This window comes from Sciurus carolinensis, chromosome 5 (genome assembly GCF_902686445.1).
Source record: "Sciurus carolinensis chromosome 5, mSciCar1.2, whole genome shotgun sequence".
Taxonomy (NCBI): domain Eukaryota; kingdom Metazoa; phylum Chordata; class Mammalia; order Rodentia; family Sciuridae; genus Sciurus; species Sciurus carolinensis.
In genome coordinates this window covers 94201808-94222854 of record NC_062217.1, presented here as the reverse complement: position 1 = coordinate 94222854, position 21047 = coordinate 94201808, and the positions used below count along the sequence as shown (strand labels likewise).

Genomic DNA, 21047 nt, shown 5'->3' with positions numbered 1-21047 from the left:
TCCACCGTTCTTACTCTGTCACCTATATGCCATCACCCCTAGAGAGTAGAACTTTCCTGCTTCTGGTTCGCTTTCTATAGACACTGGGCAAAGGCACCAGGAATATTTGAATCAGCCTGAATTTCATATAGGAGGTGAAGATCTCATCTCATTAAATGCTTTTGCCAAGAATATCTTGAGTATGTATATATAGAGGAATGTGTAAATGCTATGGTTTGAGTAAGTGACCATCAAAGGCCCATGTATTAAGGCTTAATCACCAGCCTATGATGTTGTTGGGAGGTGGTGGAGCCTTTAAGAGGTGGAGCACAGAGTGAGAAAGTTAGGTCACTGAAGGTGTGCTCTTCAAGGAATTATGAGAACATAGCCCCTCCTCTTCTTCTCTTTCCTTCCAGCTGTCACAAGGTGAGCAGCTTTGCTCTACATGCAATCTCTTCTATGATGTACTTTCCACCAGCCCCAAAACAACAGAGCAAAGCAACCATGGGTTGGACCTCTGAAATGGTTAGTCAAAATAAAATTTTCTTCCTTATAAGCTGATTTTATCTCAGGTATTTTATTACAGTCCTTTAAAAATTTTTTCCCCCTGGGAGATGGTAAATCCTAGAAAGCTATAGGTGTCAAAGAGTAAAGACATCACTTTTTCTAGGTGACTTGGTCAATTTATGTCTCTATCTTTTTAAAATTCTTCCTTAAAATTTTTCTATGCTCAATTATTATGGTGTGACAGATATCATATACCCATGAAATATATTTGCTATAGTTAAGAAGAATGATGATAAAGATTATCTCTTAACCACACACTGCATACTACTACAGATAACTGATTTACTGGGATAATGATGATAAAATTGGAAGGCTGATCATACCATTTATACTACTTTTAGGCATATTTCTTTGACTGTCATACCTCTTTGGGTCACTGATTTTTGAGGCTCTAAGTCTTATATTGTCTTATACTATACAGTACTTAATATTCATAAAGAGTTTATCAATACAGAGGTGCTTTCCTGCAGAGATGGTATATTTTTAATTGGTTATTATGTGTTGTGCTTGTCATCCCATCTTTCCTCTGTTGTACTCATCTCTCCAGTGTTCTATTATATTTAATGGTGATTTTATAAACCTGTTTCTTTGTTGTGCTTTAGGGAAAGTCTTGCTTGTATTAAGGACTCTAGCTACAGAGCTCTGAGTCCGGTACTAGAGAGCTGCCATAAAATTACTATTGGTTGCAATATCCTAGGTATGAAGAAAGTGATGTGGTTGGGTTGAATTCTCAGTGGAGCTTTTCACTTTATTGGTATTTGTCTATTCTATTTTAATAAACCATTGGGTAGATGCAGGCAGAATGTGCCACAAATCAATTATATGATCCATGTAGCAGTTTTAGTGGGCTCAAACTGCAAAGGATACACTTTGCTGAAATTGTATATTTAATTGATGAGGTCTACATTGAATTTGTTTAGATCTACTCTATCTTTTAAGGTCTGGAAAACATTGAGTAGCCTATTTTGATGAGCATTTGTTCACAACAAGCACACAATAAAGAATAAGATATGGCTTTCTCTAGTAGTATTGCAGTAATAACAGACAAAACAATAGTTGCATCACATTTCCCTTTAGCATTTTTAATTTTATAGAAAATTGTTCTGCCCTTCAGCAAGTTTTAGCATGTTCATTCATTAATTCTTCAAAGTTCTTTTTGTTCCCAGTAGTTGCTGCACCCCGTGAAAGGTGTGATGGTTTAAAACCAGTTCCTTTCTATAAGGTGATCTAACAGATTTGGAATCCTTTGGTTTGCATCTAAAGGATGCAAATGAATGCTCCATTACAATCTCTCAGAGATCCAATTGCTTCAGATTCTAGGATGCAGAGGGCCAAAAATGCTTTCAATGGCCAATCCAGAGATAAAGTGAAAACCATTTTCCTCTTAAATTGAGCCTTATCGCTACTTCTTCCCTCAATTAAATCAATAGCTGCCCAGTTCCCCACTGAATGAACTCTGCATCCCTTCTCCCATTCCCCATCCTTTCTCCTAAACCACCTTGCAGTCTGCCCACTAACATTTCTTTGTTTCTCAAGCATGCTGAAGGAACCCAAAAGCTTTATGTCTGGGCTGTGAGATTGCCACAAAAAGAATGAAGCCATTCTGATCTTCAGGTCTAGAAATAGCTTTCTTTCCACTTTTAGTACTGTGAAAATAAGAGCCAACTCTTCTGCTCCTCAGAGAGATAATAATAGAGGACACAAAGCACAGGTGGTTTTTTAAAGTCAGCTTAATCGAGGTATAATTTATATGCAGTAAAATCTACTCTTTTCTGTGGACTGTTCTATAAATTTTGTCAATGGATACAGTCATGTAAACACCATTACAAACAATATAGAGAACATTTCCATCACCTCCCTAAATCCCCTTCTGCTTCTCTGCAGTTAATCCCCTCATCAGAATCATAGCCTCTGACAACTACCAATTCATTTTTATCTTTTGCAGAAAGTCATATAAATAGACTTTGAGTCTGACTTCTTCCATTTAGATAATGCTTCTGAGATTCACTCATGTATTAAGTACTAGTTTGTTCCTTTTTTTTTTTATTACTAAGTAGCTTTTTATTTGTGAATGTACAATATTTTTTAACCTCTTTATCAGGTGATGAATATTTGAGTTATTTTCAGTTTGGGGCAATTATTAATAAAGCTGCTATGATCATTTGCCATACAGGTTTTGTGTGGATATATAACTTCATTTCTCAGAGAGTGAGCTCCCTAGGTCACATGGTAAGTGAATGTTTAACTTTGTAAGAAGCAGCCAAACTGTTTCCAAAGTGGCTGAGCCAGTTTGCATTCCCAAGAGTGATACATGAGAGTTCCAATTGCTTCCCTTCTTTTCTAGTACTTGTCATGGTCAGTATTTTTGATTTGAACCATTCTTGTAGGTTTGTCATGGTATCTCATGGTAGTTTTTCTTTTTTTCCCTGTGAGGTGCTGGGGAATCAAACCCTGCCCTTGCACATGCTAGTCAAGCACGCTACAAGATGGGCTATATGGTCAGCACCTCATGGTAGTTTTAAATAACATTTCCCTAATGACCAATGATGTTCAGTATCTTTTTGTGTGTTGACTTTATTTCTTCTTTTTTTATGTAGTAAATTACACATAACATGACATTTTCCATTAGTCACACCCACTGAGAAATAATTTGCTTTCTCTCTATGGATTTGCCTATAATGGGATATTTCATAAAAATGGAATCTTTATGATATGGTCATTGTGACTGGCTTCTTTCATATAGCTTAGTGTTTTCAAGATTTACCCATGTTGTAGCATGTATAAGTACTTCATCCCTTTTTATAGCTGAATCATATTCTACTATATGGGTATGCCACAATGTTATGGTTTGGATGTGAGGTATCCCCCAAAAGCTGTGTGAGTCAATGTAAAAAGGTTAAGAGAAATGATTGGGTTGTGAGAGTCTCCAATCAGTGAATTAATCCCCTGGTAGGGATTAACTGGGTGGTAACTAAAGTGGGAGGGTATGGCTGGAGGAGGTGGGAATTGGGGATATGACTTTGTGGTATCTATTTGTATCTGGTAAGTGGAGAGTTCTCTCTGCTTCCTGATCATCATATGAGTTGGTTCCCTCTGCCACACTCTTTTGCTATGATGTCCTTCCTCACCTTGGGCCCTGAAGAATGGAGCCTGCTGTCTTTGGATGGAGACCTCTGAAACCATGAGCCCCTGAATAAACTTCTTCCTCTAAAATTGTTCTGGTCAGATCCTTTTAGTCATGGCAGCGGAAGAGCTGACTACATCACATAATTTGTTTATCTGTTTATTAGTAGATGGACATTTGGGTTGTTTACACCTTCTGGCTATTTTAATGGTACTACTAAGAATATTTGAACACACATTTTCAATTCTTTTGAGTATATACCTAGAAATGGAATTGCTGGGTGATATTGTAATCCTATGATTAACTTATTGAGGAACCATCAGTGAGAGTGACTGAACCATTTTTCCCACCAGCAAGTACAATCATTTCACTTCTTTGTATTTCACAAACACTCATTATTTTTCATTTTAAAAAATAATAGTCATCCCGATGGGTTGGTTTATTGTAGTATCTCATTGTGGTTTTGATTTGCATTTCACTAATGAAAAGTAATGTTGGGCATGTTTTTATGTGACCATTTTTACTTCTTCTCTGGCAAAATGTCTATTCAAGTCCTTTGTTAATAATTTTAATTGGGCATTTTTTTGTTGTTGAGTTGTAAGAGAGTTCTTTTTCTTCTTCTTCTTATTTTTTTTTACAGACTGCATTTTGATTCATTGTACACAGGTGGGGTACAACTTTTCATTTCTGTGGTTGTACACAATGTAGATTCACATTATTCATACATATATAATCATACATATACATATACTGTCTGTTGCATTCTACTGTCTTTCCTTCCCCAACCTCCTCTGGCCCCATTTTCTTCTACACCATCAATGTTCCTTCATTCTTCTCTTCCCCTCCCCGTCCCCCATTATGTATCTTTATTCACTTATCAGAGAAAACATTTGGCCTTTGTTTTTTTGGGCTTGGCCTATTTCACTTAGCATGATATTTTCCAACTTTATCCATTTACCAGCAAATGCTATAATTTTATTCTTCTTTATGGCTGAGTAATATTCCACTGTGTATGGAGATTCCTCAGAAAACTTGGAATGGATCCACCATTTGACACAGCTGTCCCATTCCTCAGTTTGTATCCAAAGAACTTAAAATCAGCATACTACAATGATGCAGCCACATCAATGTTCATAGCAGCTCAATTCACAATAACTAGATTGTGGAACCATCCGAGATGCCCCTCAATTTATGAATGTATAAAGAAATTGTGATATATATACACAATGCAAGAGTTCTTTATATATTCTGGATAGTGAATTCTTATCAGATACGTGATTCATCAACATTTTCTCTCATTCTGTGAGTTGTCATTCTACTTTCTTGATAATCCTTTGATACATGTAAGTTTTGAATTTTGAGGCAGTCCAAATTACCTTTTATTTTATTGCTCATATTTTTGTTTCTAAGATACCATCACTGAATTCAAGGTTGTGAAGATTTACTCCTATGTTTTCTTCTAAGGAATATTCTGGTTTTAGCTTGTATATTTAGGTTTTTGTTCCATTCTGGATGAATTTTTATGCAGTGTGAGATAAGAGTCTAGTTTTATTTATTTACGTATTTTTGTATGTGGATCCAGATGCTCCAGTGCCATATGTTGAAGAAAGTATTCTTTTCCCATTGAATGTACTTGGGATTACTAGCAGAAATCAACAAACTAGGGGTATGGGTTTCTTTCTGGACTCTCAGTTCTGTTCCACTGATCTATCCTTATGACACTGCCACATTTTCTTGATTACTGTGACTTTGTAGAAGCTTTGAAATTGGAAAACATGAATTTTCCAACTTAGATCTTCTTTTTCAAGAATTGTTTTGGCTATTTAGGGAGTCTATGAATTTCTATATAAATTTTAGAATCAGATTTTTCATTTTTGCATGGACCACTCAGATTTTAATGTAGTAATATATCTGTAGATCACTCTGGGTAAGTAACATTGCCATCTTAAATACATCAAGTCTTTCAATAGATGACATCTTTTCATTCATTTAGATCTTCTTTAATTTCTTTCAATAATGAAAAAACATTCCAGTGTAGAATTTGTATTACTCCCTGGTTAAATTCAAATCTCTTTTAATGAAGTACATTTTCAAATATTTTGCCCATTTTTAGGCAGTTGGGTTATTTTTTTTTTATTATCGATTTGTGGGAATTCTTCATATATTCAGTATACCAGTCTTTTATCAGATATGTGCTTTGTAGATTTTGTCCAAAATTGGCTATGTTTTTATTTCCCTAACTGTCTTTCAAAGATATTGTTTTTACTTTTCACCAAGTTCAGTCTATCAATTTATTTTTTACGGTTTGTGCTTTTTGTGTTCTAAGAAATGTTAACTAAACCCAAAATCATAAAGATTTTCTCTTATATTTTCATCTAGAAGTTTTGTACTTTAAGGTTTTTTTGTGTAGGTCTATGATCCTATGATCCTTTTTATTTTTTTGATACTGGGAATTGAACTCAGGGGTGCTTACCACCGAGCCACATCCTTAGGCCTTTTTATTTTTTTATTTTGAGACAGGGTCTCATTAAATTGCTTAGGGCCTTGAATTTGTAAACCTCTTGCCTCAGCCTCCTGAGCCTCTGGGATTACAAGTGTATTCCACCACATTCAGCTCTATGGTGCATTTTTAGCTCATTTTCGTATAATAGGTGAAACATGGACCTTTGAATCTAAAGTAATATGTTCCCATTTCTATTTTATTGCATCACTTAAGGCAAAACATTCAATAAGTACCTTAGTTTCCTCATTTAAAGCAAAGATAATATTTACTTCTTGAACTGTCAGAACTGTTGTGAGATAGAATGAAAACAAGTATAAAAGTACTTTCTAAAATCAGAGCATAAAAAAAAGTTAACCATGATTATTTCTAGCGGACAGCAGGAAAAGAAAGATGATATAAAAATGTGTTGTAATTGGGGAAAAGCCAGCACTCAGAAAAATTACCAGCAGTAAAAGGAGGTATGTAAAAGCTTTTAAAATAGGGTTGGTTTGAATTCCAGTTTTGTTACTTCCTAGCATCTCAAACCCACACAAGGTACCTGAGCTTGGTTGAAGACTCCAGTCAACTTTCTCACCTTTGCAATGGGGGAAGGAATATAAACTCCACATAGTAGTTGGAAAAGGAAGTAAGTTACAAACTCCATGAACCTCATAGAAAAAGGGATTAATAAGTGACATTTTTGAGAGGGAGAGAGAGAAAGAGAGAAGAGAGAGAAAACAAAACATATACTGTCTAAAATACTGATGGGTACTAACGTGGCACACAGAAGTTCTACAACAGATGATGAAGATAATGGTGAAAGGATGAATAAGAGCTCTGAAATAGAACCCATAGAATCTCTACTTCAGACACTCTGACAGCAGCCATGCCCCTGTCAGAGGACACTGGCAGCACCATTACTTAGCTGAATATCCAGGCAGCTTAGCACAACTAACCAGAAGCAGTGAATTCAGCTTCTCTCTCCAGCCTCATTGTCCCACATTCCAGTTGTATCCTAAATTTCTGCCAAACTGAGTTATTAGCCATTCCTCAAATGCAGTTTTGCCTTTGGGAAAGTGTATGTGTTGTTGCAACATTGCTCCAACATCACTACCTTTGCCTGTCTGGCTTCCTCATATTGCAATTTTTAGCTTTTTCAAGTACATCTTTTAGGAAGCTACCACTTCCACCTCAAGTCTGCTGTGCTCACATAGTAGGTACATTGTGCATACCTTTCATATAGCAAACGTATTTCATCATGATTATCTGCTTATTGGTCACTCTTGCTGTTTGACTCTGTGGAAAACTCCTTGAAAGAAGGAAAATGTTTTTGAGTTTTTAAAACCCAGTACAATGTTTGGCACATAGGAGCAGCTCAACAAATGTGTATAGAATGAAAATATGAGTATATAGTATTAATTTTAACATCAGTATGGTTTTTGCCAACTAAACTTCTTTCATTAGCTTTATAGCACAATACTAGTGTCTACTCAAAATGCATCAAGCAGACTTATCCTTCATGAAACAGTGTGGGAATAGGGCCGATTTCTCTTAGGACATCCATGCCCATGTAAGAACATCCACCATCTAGTTTTAAGTATTCGTACTGGGTACAGATATCTATATTTATGTCAATATCTATATATTTCTCTAAAAACACTCATATGCACATTCATGTACATATATGGTATTAATACTTAATTCTGGGTGCAGGTGGGTATTTATATGTGTATGTATATTTGTGTGCGTATGTATGCATATACATGGGTGTATATATGTACACACATATATACACATGCATACAGATGTACACATATACACATATATGGTATTTATACTGGACAAATGACAAGCTCCTTTTAGAAGTTTTCTATATAGTATTGCTGTTCAAAATAATTAGTTATTTTATTTTATTTATTTATTTTTTTGCAGTGCTGGGGATCGAACCCAGGGCCTTGTGCTTGCAAGGCAAGCACCCTACCAACTGAGCTATATCCCCAGCCCCCTATAATTAGTTATTTAAAGAAGTGTGATACTGGCTACATGGCAGTGTAAGTCCCAAGAGTGCTTGAGAAAAAATGATTTCATTCAACTCAAATGTGTTAAAACATTTAATAGTTCACATAATATGGAATTTTGTGAAAAGGGAAAATATCTGCCCATATAAACTTAAATTAAGCTGTGACTGTACATCCTGACTTAGTGATCAGAACTTCTCAGCTGATGATCTTATATAATATATATATATATATATATATATATATAAAACCTCATAGTAACTAAGGCGAGTAGCTGGTTTATGTGCTGGTGACACAGAGAGGGGAGATTACTCAATGGAATGTTTAAAACTGACACCTGCTAGGTTTCCTGTTGCTGATAAATTGGGTCATGCCACATCCACCCATCCCAAAGGGCCTCTGTTGGCTGTTCAAAGGTCACTATAAACTTATGGCACATAGGCAAGAGTGCTCTTGTGGCCATAACTTCATGCCAGGAAATGCTGACTCATGACACAAGTGTGTTAAATTGTCAAATGCTGGAAAATGTGTAAGTTGGTTTGTAAATGAATGGCAAGAAGCTAGAAAATCTTTAAAGCTTATAAAGAAAAAGAGAAGAAAAAGAAAAAGAAAAAAAGAAAACCCAACTGGAAAGAGGCATCTGTCCTTAGGCATCCACCACGTTTACCTCACTTTGATCTGACATTATTCAACAGACCCTTAGGGGTACAGCCAAGAGTCAGCCCCTAGTACTAAATCAGTTTTTTCTGAAACATCCCTTTCTGGAACTATTTATATATGTGAAACTGAGAGAAGAGAGAAACTCTCAAAAGAGAAAAGAGTAAGAAAAAAGAAACAGCAAGCAGGGCATGAAGAGAAGTATTCAAGGAAAGAGCAAGACCTACACAGAGCTAAGCTCCCAACAAAGAAACGACTAACCTCCATACCTCCTCTTCTCTTATTGTCACTATTTATAGTATTAGTTATATATAAAGCAGGTTGTGTCTATTTGTCAATGTTTTCTGCTGTGTTATTCAATTTCACCCTAATCAGACCTCTAAGAGGTTGGTTCAATTGTTGCTTTTTACAGATGCGGACTCTGAGTCTTAGCTTTGTAGTCTCTTTACCCAAAGGTACACATGGATCCTAGGTGTGAACATAAGTCTGTTCAACTCCCAAGTCCCAGATCACAATCACACCCCATTATTAAGAACCCAGAAATCATGAAGCATAAATATGGAAGATATGTCAAAGTACTAGTTGCAGAATGACCAAGAAATCATGACCACATATTTATATACATGATATAGTGCACTGGCCCATGTCTTTTGTGGTGCCAGACTTAAAACTACTTTTACAATCAGTTTGGGGACCACAATAAAGCAGATAAATATGTTAGCTATATTTTTTAGTTACATCTAAAAATTGTTTTAAAAATTATCAAGATTGACCATCGATTTTATAAAATAGTTTTAAGTCCAAGTTACTTCAGTTGTTTCTGCAACATCAAATTCAACCTCAAATTTCAAGTATATGATCTCACTGATGATATGTTGAAGAGTACATGTCTGGCTTGGAATGTGCCATGGTTTGGATCTTATATGTCCCCCAAAGGCCCATGTGTTAAAAGCTTGGTCTAGTGCATGGTATAAATAGGAGGTGGACCCTTTGAGACAAGGGGTCTAGTAGGAATCCTTAGGTCATTGGGGGCATGCTGGAATTGGAGGAAATAATGGAACCCTGACCCATTCCTCTACTTCTTTGCTCCCTGGATTGTGATATATGCTCTTGTGCTCTACCACATGCACCTGCCATGAAGTGTTATCTAATCATAGGTGCAAAACAATGGGGCCAATCAATCATGAATGGGCACCTCTAAAGCTGTGAGCCAAAATAACCTTTTTCTCTTATACATTGGTTATCTTTTTTTTTTTTTTTAATTCATTTTTATTGTAAACAAATGGGATACATCTTGTTCCTCTGTACATGAAGTAGAGGGATACCATTCGTGTAATCATACATTACCTAGGGTAATAGTTTTTGATTCATTCTGCTATATTTTTTCTTTTCCCCCACCCCTCCTACCCCTCTTATCCCTCTATAGACTCCCTCCTTCCTTCATTCTTGCCCCCTTCCCACCCCCTGTATGTGTCATCATCCGCTTATCAGTGAGATCATTCGTCTTTTGGTTTTGGGAGATTGGCTTATCTCAGCATGATATTCTCCAACATTTGCCTGCAAATGTGATAATTTTATTATTCTTTATGGTTAAGTAATATTCTATTGTATATATATATATATACAACAGTTTCTTTATCCATTCATCAATTGAGGGGCATCTAGGTTAGTTCCACAATCTGGCTATTGTGAATTGAGCAGCTATGAACATTGTTGTGGCTGTATCTCTGTACTATGCTGATTTAAAGTCCTTTGGGTATAGGCGGAGGAGTGGGATAGCTGGGTCAAATGGTGGTTCCATTCCAAGTTTTCTAAGGAATCTCCACACTGCTTTCCAGAGTGGCTGCACTAATTTGCAGCCCCACCAGCAAGGTATGAGTGTACCTTTTTCCCCACATCCTCTCCAACACCTATTGTTGCTTGTTTTCTTGATAATTGCCATTCTAATTGGGGTGAGATGGAATCTTAGGGTAGTTTTGATTTGCATTTCTCTTACTACTAAAGATATTGAACATTTTTTCATATGTTTCTTGACTGCTTGTAGATCTTCTGTGAAGTGTCTTTTCATTTCCTTAGCCCATTTGTTGATTGGGTTATTTGTATTCTTCGTGTAGTGTTTTGAGTTCTTTATATATTCTGGAAATTAGTGCTCTATCTGAAGTATGAGTGGCAAAGATTTTCTCCCATTCTGTAGGCTCTCTCTTCACATTGCTGATAGTTTCCCTTGCTGAGAGAAAGCTATTTAGTTTGAATCTGTCCCAGTTATTGATTCTTGCTTTTATTTCTTGTGCTATGGGAGTTCTGTTAAGGAAGTCTGATCCTAAGCCAACAAGTTGAAGATTTGGACCTACATTTTCTTCTATAAGATGCAGGGTCTCTGGTCTGATTCCGAGGTCCTTGATCCATTTTGAGTTGAGTTTTGTGTAGGGTGAGAGATAGGGGTTTAATTTCATTCTGTTGCATATGGTTTTCCAGTTTTCCCAGCACCATTTGTTGAAGAGGCTATCTTTTCTCCATTGCATATTTTTGGAACCTTTGTCTAGTATGAGAAAATTGTATTTATTTGGGTTTGTGTCCATGTCCTCTATTCTGTACCATTGATCTACCTGTCTATTTTGGTACCAATACCATGCTGTTTTTGTTACTATTGCTTTGTAGTAGAGTTGAAGATCTGGTATTGCAATACCCCCTGCTTCGCTCTTGCTACTGAGGATTGCTTTAGCTATTCTGGGTTTTTTATTCTTCCAGATGAATTTCATAATTGCTTGCTCTATTTCTGCAAGGTACATCATTGGGATTTTAATTGGAATTGCATTGAATCTGTATAGCACTTTAGGTAGTATAGCCATTTTGACAATATTAATTCTGCCTATCCAAGAACATAGGAGATATTTCCATCTTCTAAGGTTTTCTTTAATTTCTTTCTTTAGTTTTCTGTAGTTCTCATTGTAGAGGTCTTTCACCTCTTTTGTTAGATTGATTCCCAAGTATTTTATGTTTTTTGAGGCTATTGTGAATGGGGTAGTTTTCCTAACTTCTCTTTCTGACGATTCATCACTTATGTATAAAAATGAATTGTATTTATGAGCATTAATCTTATATCCTGCTACTTTACTGAATTCACTTATGTGTTCTAAAAGTTTTCTGGTGGAATTTCCTGCTTCCTCTAAATTTACAATCATGTCGTCAGCAAATAGGGATAGTTTGAGTTCTTATTTTCCTATTCGTATCCCTTTAATTTCCTTGGTCTAATTGCCCTGGCTAGAGTTTCAAGGACAATGTTGAATAGAAGTGGTGAAAGAGGGCATCCCTGCCTTGTTCCAGTTTTTCGGGGGAATGCTTTCAGGTTTTCACCATTTAGAATGATACTGGCCATGGGCTTAGCATAGATGGCCTTTACAATGTTAAGGAATGTTCCCACTATCCCTACTTTTTCTAGTGTTTTGAGCATGAAGGGGTGCTGTATTTTATCAAATGCCTTTTCTGCATCTATCGAAATAATCATGTGATTTTTGACTTTAAGTCTGTTGATATGGTGAATTACATTTATTGATTTCCGGATGTTGAACCAACCTTGCATCCCTGGGATAAAACCCACTCGATCGTGGTGCACTATCTTTTTAATATATTTTTGGATGCGATTTGCTATGATTTTGTTGAGAATTTTTGCATCAATGTTCATTAAGAATATTGGTCTGAAATTTTCTTTCCTCGATGTGTCTCTGTCTGGTTTAGGTATCAGGGTGATAATGGCTTCATAGAATGAGTTTGGGAGGGTTCCCGCCTCTTCTATTTCATGAAATACTTTGAGAAGTATTAGAATGAACTCTTCTTTAAAGGTTTTGTAGAACTCAGGTGAGAACCCATCTAGTCCCGAACTTTTCTTTGTTGGTAGGCTTTTGATGTCTTCTATTTCATTACTTGAAATTGATCATTTAAATTGTGTATGTCCTCCTCATTCAGTTGAGGTAATTCATATGTCTCTAGAAACCTGTTGATGTCTTTGAGATTTTCTATTTTGTTGGAGTATAGATTTTCAAAATAGCTTCTAATTATGTTTTGTATTTCACTCGTGTCTGTTGTGATATTTCCTTGTTCATTCTGAATTTTAACAATTTGGGTTTTCTCTCATCTTCTCTTTGTTAGTGTGGCTAAGGGTTTATCAATTTTGTTTATTTTTTCAAAGAACCAACTATTTATTTTGTCAATTTTTTCGATTGTTTCTTTTGTTTCAATTTCACTGATTTCAGCTCTGATTTAAACTATTTCCTGTTTTCTACTACTTTTGGTGTTGCTATGTTCTTCTTTTTCTAGGGCGTTGAGTCATAGTGTTAAGTTGTTGATTTGTTGATTTTTTTCTTCTTTTATTGGATGCACTCCATGAAATAAATTTTCCTCTAAGAACTGCTTTCATAGTGTCCCAGAGATTTTGATATTTGTTTCTTTGTTCTTATTTACCTCTAAGAATTTTTTAATTTCCTTCCTGATATCTTCTGTTATCCATTCATCATACAATAACATAGTATTTAATCTCCAGGTGTTGGAGTAGTTTCTGTTTTGTACTCTGTCATTTATTTCTAATTTCAATCCATTATGATCTGATAGAATACAAGTTAGTATCTCTATCTTCTTGTATTTGCTAGCAGTAGCTTTGTGGCATAATATATGGTCTATTTTAGAGAAGGATCCATGTGCTGCTGAGAAGAAAGTGTATTCGCTCTTTGTTGGATGGTATATTCTATAAATGTCAGTTAAGTCTAAATTATTGATTTTGTTATTGAGATCTACGGTTTCTTTGTTCAATTTTTGTTTGGAAGATCTGTCCAATGGTGAGAGAGTTGTGTTAAAATCACCTAATATTATTGTGCTGTATTTGATTTCTGGCATTGAGAAGGATTTGTTTGACACATATGGACGAGCCACTGTTTGGGGCATAGATATTTATAGTTTTGCTGGGTATAAGATTCTTGGTTGGCATCCACTTTCTTTCAGAGCTTGAAAATATTGTTCCATGCCCTTCTAGTTTTTAGGGTCTGGATTGAAAAATCTGCTGATATCCCTTATTGGTTCCCCCCTGAATGTAATTTGGTTCTTTTCTCTCACAGCCTTTAAAATTCTGTCTTTATTTTGTATGTTAGGTATTTTCATTAAAATGTACCTTGGTGTGGGTCTATTGTAATTTTGTATACTTGGAGTCCTATAAGCCTCTTGTACTTGATTTTCCATTTCATTCTTCAGATGTGGGAAATTTTCTGATATTATTTCATTGAATAGATTGTTCATTCCTTTGGTTTGTTTCTCTAAGCCTTCCTCAATCCCAATAATTCTTAAATTTGGCCTTTTCATGATATCCCATAGTTCTTGTAGATTCTGTTCATGATTTCTTACCATCTTCTCTGTTTGGCCAACTTTGTTTTCAAGATTAAATATTTTTTCTTCGATATCTGAGGTTCTGTCTTCCAGGTGTTCTATTTTATTGGTTATGCTTTCTATCGGTTTTAATTTGGTTTATTGTTTCTTTCATTTCAAGGATTTTTTTTTCAATATCTCTAATTCTTTATTGAAATAATCTTTTGCTTCATGTATTTCCTCTTTTAACTGTTGATTGGTGTGATCATTCAATGCCTGCATTTGCCCTTTCATCTCATCCTTCAATACCTGCATTTGTTGTTTCATCTCCTCCTTTGCTTCCCTGATCATTTTGATTATGTACATTCTGAACTCCCTTTATGACATTTCTTCAGTCATGCTGTCATTGGATTTTATTGCTATACCATGTAGGTTTGTTTGGGTCATTTTATTCCCTTGTTTTCTCATATTGTTCTCTGGGATATTGCAGATTTCCTCTATTGACTAATATTGTCTCTTTAGATTTCCAATAACTCACCTCTTAGCCTTCAGTAGCCTGAAGTCTTGGAGGAACTTGATAATGCGGTGCTCCACTAGGAAGCTGGCCTTCTAGGGGTGGTGGCCTTCAGGTGGGATATATTCTCCGGTGGCTCTGAGTTGGTCCCGAGTCTCTCAATTCCTTCTCTTCTTGGCTCCTGGGTCTTGTCAAAGGTCCTCTAGCCTCCTGTAGGTGTTTTAGGAAGGGAGTTGCCCTTCCAATGATGATGGCCACGCCCTCTGGAGTAATTCTAAATGCCTGCACCAGCCTATAAAGCCGCCTCTGGCTAACTCTGTGATGGTGACAAACCTCAGTGTGGTGGTCAGGTGGGTTTATTCAGTGATGGCGTCTGTCTTTGGCCTGGTGGTTGGGCGGGTTAGCTACCTGCTGCCCAGCTCCACAAGGCAGGGGGGTTGAGTGTCCGCCTGCTACCTCCGGGGTGCAAGCAGCCTGACTTACCCGCCAGCTTGCTCTGCGACGACCAACCAGTCACATTGGTTATCTTATAAGATAACATTGGTTATCTTATTTTTCATAGTAACAGAAAACTGACTAACAGACTTTGAAGCAGATAACAATCCTTTGGATTTACAAATTTTGTATATTTTGAGATCAGTCACTGCCTTACAATTCCAATTTACCTAAATTAACTAACGGAGGATGACAGAAAATGTATAAAAGAAAAAAATTGAAATATTAAGGACTGCTTAACATTTCAATGCTAAAATTAGATAAAATTACCCACCAGAAATAAATTTTATGAGAGAATAATACATGTAAGGGTGGTCTCAGGTTGTTTCTGGGTGGTCAATTCCTTCCTGCACCAAACACAAATCCATAAGGAAAATTCTGGCCTTAAGCTGATGTATATTGCTTTTTTTCTCTCTCAATCCTTCTAACTCCTGGGAAGTAATACGCCAACTGAGGTAATCAGTTAGGGAAGACCTGAAGAAGCAAAAACAGAAGGACTTTCTATTGAAAAGTGTGAAGATATCCGTGTCTAAGAGGGAAAAAAAAGGAGAGTCAGGAGTGCAGAATATGAATGTTGGTGTGAAGAAAGAGAGAAAGAAAGAAAAAGGGAGGAAAAGGGATGAGCCTACATGGTGGATTATCAGTAAAGTTTTAATGGGGAATTAAGAGTTCAGAGTGCAAAGAGAAAATCTGAGGGAGCTTTCAGAAGTGTATATATATAAGGAATGAAAAACAAGATTTTCAAAAGCACTGCTGAGGATGAAAAATTTTGTATATTCTTTAAAATTTTATCAGCAATAACAGTAAAGACTGGGATTATGCTAAATTCCTTTTAACTGTTGGACTGTGTTTCTTTGACTGTAATAGTATTCCCAGACAGGGCTACAAGGGACTCTTGATTTATTCAGGTTACAGTAGTATGACATTCACAGCGGTACTCCTAATGCTGGATTAATGGAAGAACTTCAGGTTGTTGATAAAGCCTCATAAACATATGCAATTTCTGTGTTTATGTGTACATGTATTTTTGTAATGAAGAAAATCTTTACGACTTTTATCACATACTTTTAAGAGTTAATGATCCCTCTATTTAAAACATGAAAGGGGAAAGAGAAGGCATGGTCTTAAAGCAAAAGACTAAGTGAAAAAATATAATTATAGAAGACAATTGATTTCTAATTCTATAGCACAAATTTAATAAGCTAGTCCAAATCCTTTTATTTTACTGAAGATATCAATGTGTTCATTTGCCATCCTCCTCCTGACCTAAATTTCCTCTTCTGCTCTCTTTGGTATTTGAAAATACATTTGGCAACTTAAAAAAATAAAGCAACTCATGAATGTGCTAAATAAAGTGGATAAAAGGGCCACTAACATTTTCTGGATATGAAGAAAGATGGAGAAAATTAGAGTTAAACCTGAACACAAATCAGGGATTAAGTACAGTTTGAGAAAGGCACCATGATAGATACTGAAACAAAGGAATACATAACAAATAATTACAATCAGAGTATTAAGTTTATCAAACTAAGTGTCCCTTGTCGACTTACATGGAAAGGTATTTCCAGTGGTTATTTTTCTGCTGAAAGTGTTAATATATCCTGTTTGTTACAGGAATCTTATTGTAATGCATCGTGGACTAAGCATCGAATTATATTAACTGGAGAAACATTTAATTTATGGAGGTAAATAGCTACAAAAGGAAGAATGAGAACCATAAACAATCTGCTATTGCTTTGATAAGTTTGCTTGAACCACCTACTTAAGTATTTTATTCAAACCCCAAACTGGAGGCACAGAAAGCAGCTCCCAAGTTGTTCAGACACGTTCTTTCTTCATCTGCCACTTACTTCATTTAAAAGCAGCATCCAAAAGAACACACCATTATTTTCCTCAAGACTAAACTCAATTTAGAGTCTTAGGAAAAGATCTTTGGCAAATAATAATCTCTATGGTTTCAAGAGCGGAGAACTAGGCACATTGTAGGCATTCATTAAGTGTTTGCTGAATAAATGAATGAATATTTTTTACTCTTGTGCTGCCATTGTGGATATGTGATAGAGTCAGCACGGGGCATGGGAGAACATGACCAGGTAAAGAAGCAATGACTTTCTCCTAACAAAATACTCTCATATTTCTCTCAGCAGCTACTCCCTTATAGTGGTGGAGCTTTGAAGGATTGAAGCCCCCCCCAAAGATTTTATGAACAACATGGGAAACACTGCCTCCTAAAGGGAGATAAAAGGGATTCAGAGGAAAGGAGGTATGATAGACAGAAATAATGTCCCCACCAAAGATGCCCAAATCTTAATCTGTACATATACATACATTCTGTTACATGGAAAGAAGGAATTAAGGCTGCAGATGGAATTAAAAATTACTACTCATCTGAACCTGAGGTGGGGAGATTATAGTGGATTATCCAAGATAGGACTGATGTCCTCACAAAGGTCATTAAAGGAAAAGTAAGAAAGGAGAAAAAATTGCAGTGTGCCATGTAAGAAAAACTCAACCTGCTGTTGCTGGCTTTAAAGATGGAAGAAGGGCTCAAGCCAAAGAACATGTACAGCATCTACAAGATGGAAAAGGCAAGGCATTGGATTATTTCTAGAGTCTCTGGAAAGGAATGCAGCCATGATAGAAACTTGCCTTTCCCCAGTGACACCCAGTTTGGCCTTTTGACCTCCAAAACTGAAAGTTAATAAATTTGCATTGTTTTCAGCTAGAAAATTTCTAGTAATTTGTTATAACAAATTGGAATGTTATATGGAATATAACAATATGGAATGTGCAACAATATAGAATGGTGGGAAGGAAAGGACTGAGAGGCAAGTGGAATGGCCTTATCATTATTACCCATGGGTGCTCAAGGAAGCTGCTTTATCTCTGTGAGATACTCATGGTTGTAGTGGGTTAAAATTATTAAATTCATGACTACTTTTAAAAATAATTATAATTTATTTGCAATTTACCAATAAACATTTAAAATTTGAATTTATTTACTTATTTTTATAATGATTTTTCTTTAAAATAGTACTGTGGTTTGAATAAGGTCTGTGTGTGACCCCCCAAGGGTTCACGTGCTGGGAGGTTGGTCCTGAGTTGGCAATGCGAGAAGTGATGGGATCTTTAAAAACTGGAGCTTGGTGGCAGCTGTTTGTTTGTTGGGGGTGCTGTCCTCAGAAGCAATTAAGGTAGTTCTTGTGGGACCCTGAGTTAGTTCTTGTGAGAATAAATTGTTATAAAAGAGTCCCTCCTTACTCCAGCTTCCTGTCTCCCCACATGATCTCTCCTTTTTGCATGTGTTCTTGCCACTGTGATTCCATCCACCATGAGATGACATAGCTAATGGGGCCCTCACCAGGGCCATTGCCATGATCTTTGGACTTTCAGCTTCCAACACTGGGAGTTAATAAATTTCTTTTCTTTTCAAACTACCTGGCTTCAGGTATTTAATTATAGTGATGGAAAAATGTACTAATACTAGTATTTAGGTTTATAGCAAAATCAAGAGGAAGATACAGAGATTTCTCATATATTTCCTTCAAGCATTCATAGGCACCTTTATTGTCTCCCACTAAGTGGTACTTTTGATTCAGTTGATGAAACTTCATGTACACAACATTATTATTTGTCCATAGTTTTCATTAGGGTTCAGCTTTGGTGTTATACATGCTCAAATGTATAATGATCTATATTCACCATTATAGTATCAGAGGACTACCATAAAAATCTTTGTTGTGCCTAGTCATTCCTTGCTCCTCTTTTCTAACCCTTGGCAACCACTGACCTTCTTATTGTTTCTATAGTTTTGTCTCTGTCATAAATGGTTGGTATCATATAATACGTAGTTTTTCAGTGAAATAACACTCAATAATATGCATTTAAACTTCCTCCATATCTTTTTATGGCTTGATAGCTATAGTGCTGAATATTATTCCATTATATCACAGTTCACCCATTCATTCAGCTACTGAAGGACATTTTGATGTTTCCAAGTTTTGGTAATTAAAAACAAAGTTACTATAAATATCCATGTGCAGATTTTGTATGTACTCAAGTCTCCAACTCCCTTGAATAAATACTAGGGAGAGTGATTGCTAGATCATATAGTAAGAGTATATCTAGCTTTCTAAGAAATCACTAAACCATCTTTTACAGTCTATACTATCTCACATTACCGCCAGCAATGGATGAGAGCTACTGTTGCTCCACATCCTCACCAGTATTCATGTCAGTGTTCTGGATTTTTCACCATTATAGGTGTATAGTGGTTCACTGCCACTTAGAAGACTACTTTTGACATTAAAAGCAATCACATCTTTGAATTGCCCTGCTCTGGGCTTGGTACACTAAAAGTACTCATCATTGCTATTCCCCTTCCTTTCTTTTCTTTTCCCCACCCTTCACAGTACTTGGTGCCAGGATGCAGTGTAAACATCACAAAAGAAGAGAAAAAGGGAAAAATAAATAAAATTGATGGTAAGTGTCCAGCCTGAAGTGTCTGGGATGGGGATTTGGGAATCCACACCACCCACCACTGCTTGTGTTGAGAGGCACCAGCTCTGTGTCCTGTGGAAGCTTTTATAATGTGAGGGTGTGTAGGGCTCTGTCACTTGTATTTCAGAGAAAGAGTAAAATGTAAGGAGGTACAGTATGGAGGACAGAAGAAAACAAAGCAGAGAGAGAAAAAAAAGGAAAGGAACATAGGGGAGGCCTACACAGGAAAAAAAAGGGGTGGGCTTTCCCCTTTGAGGGCTTTTCCTCCTTTCCAAAAGAAGGAAAAATTAAAAATGATCAGATGCTCCGCTTTCTTTTCTATCCTGCATCACACTGTATTAGAACATATTAACACACAAACATACATAAATTCATTGCAAGTTCTGAGAGGGGTTGGGACACATAAATTTCTGTCACATTCTTAAGGTTAAGCCAAAACCTTTTAAAAAAGCATTGGAGAAATGCTGTCTTGAGAAGAGTAGCTCAAAATTAACTAGTTAAAAGATATTAAATCTCTTGACCTTTTATTATTCCTTTTTCTAAGGTGATGTAATATAAATTGTGTACAGGTAAGATCTCTGCCATAAAGAACAATGTCATGTTCTGTAGAATGATGCTTAAGACACTACAGAAGTATATGTATAGTGGACAATGCAAGCTTCTAAGTCTGAATGACAACTTGTTTCCTTTAGGTTTCACAGTCAATGACTGAAGATTTACAAATGTATTAGAATAATTTCAACATCCAAATTGTAATAAAAATCATGGCTAGGGTTTGGATGTACATTGTGTTCAAAGAATTTTTTATTAAATTTTGTGATATTGCACAACTCTGAATAGGACATTTTACAGTTAGGACAAATCTATTTTTATTAATACATCAAATTTTTAGAAATAAGTAGATTTTAAAACCATTTTTCAGTTTATTAATAAATTATTTATGAGAAAGGCAAAAAAGAAACCTCATAAACTATTGTTCTTTTAAAGGAACATTTATAAATTGCAAAGTGACTTGGTGTGTAATATATCCAGCTTCAAATTATAACATGATTATTTCCCCGACTTTGTTTTTCAAGTCAAGCTAAAATTGAGTTAAACATCATTTAAAGACATTAGCTATTGAGATTTTTCAATGCTTTTAAAAGGAAAAAGCAAAGTCTTCTAAGTGACCATGACATGTTTAAGTAAATATTTTCCCCAAAGGTTCACTGTATAATTTAACTTGAGAAGATATGGGTAAACACATAGACCTGCTGCAATATTTTAGGAAGTAATTTACCATTTCCTCTGATTTTGGAAAGCCCTTTAAATATACAAAATCTACTGTAATTTCCCACAACGCTGCTTTTTCTAAAGGATTCC

General features: G+C 36.0%; 1 protein-coding gene across 2 annotated transcripts in view; it reads right to left on the bottom strand.

Annotated features, from left to right (window-relative positions):
* Positions 1-21047, bottom strand: part of Rnls (renalase, FAD dependent amine oxidase) — a 309420-nt gene that overhangs the window by 11009 nt on the left and 277364 nt on the right. The window lies entirely within an intron of this gene.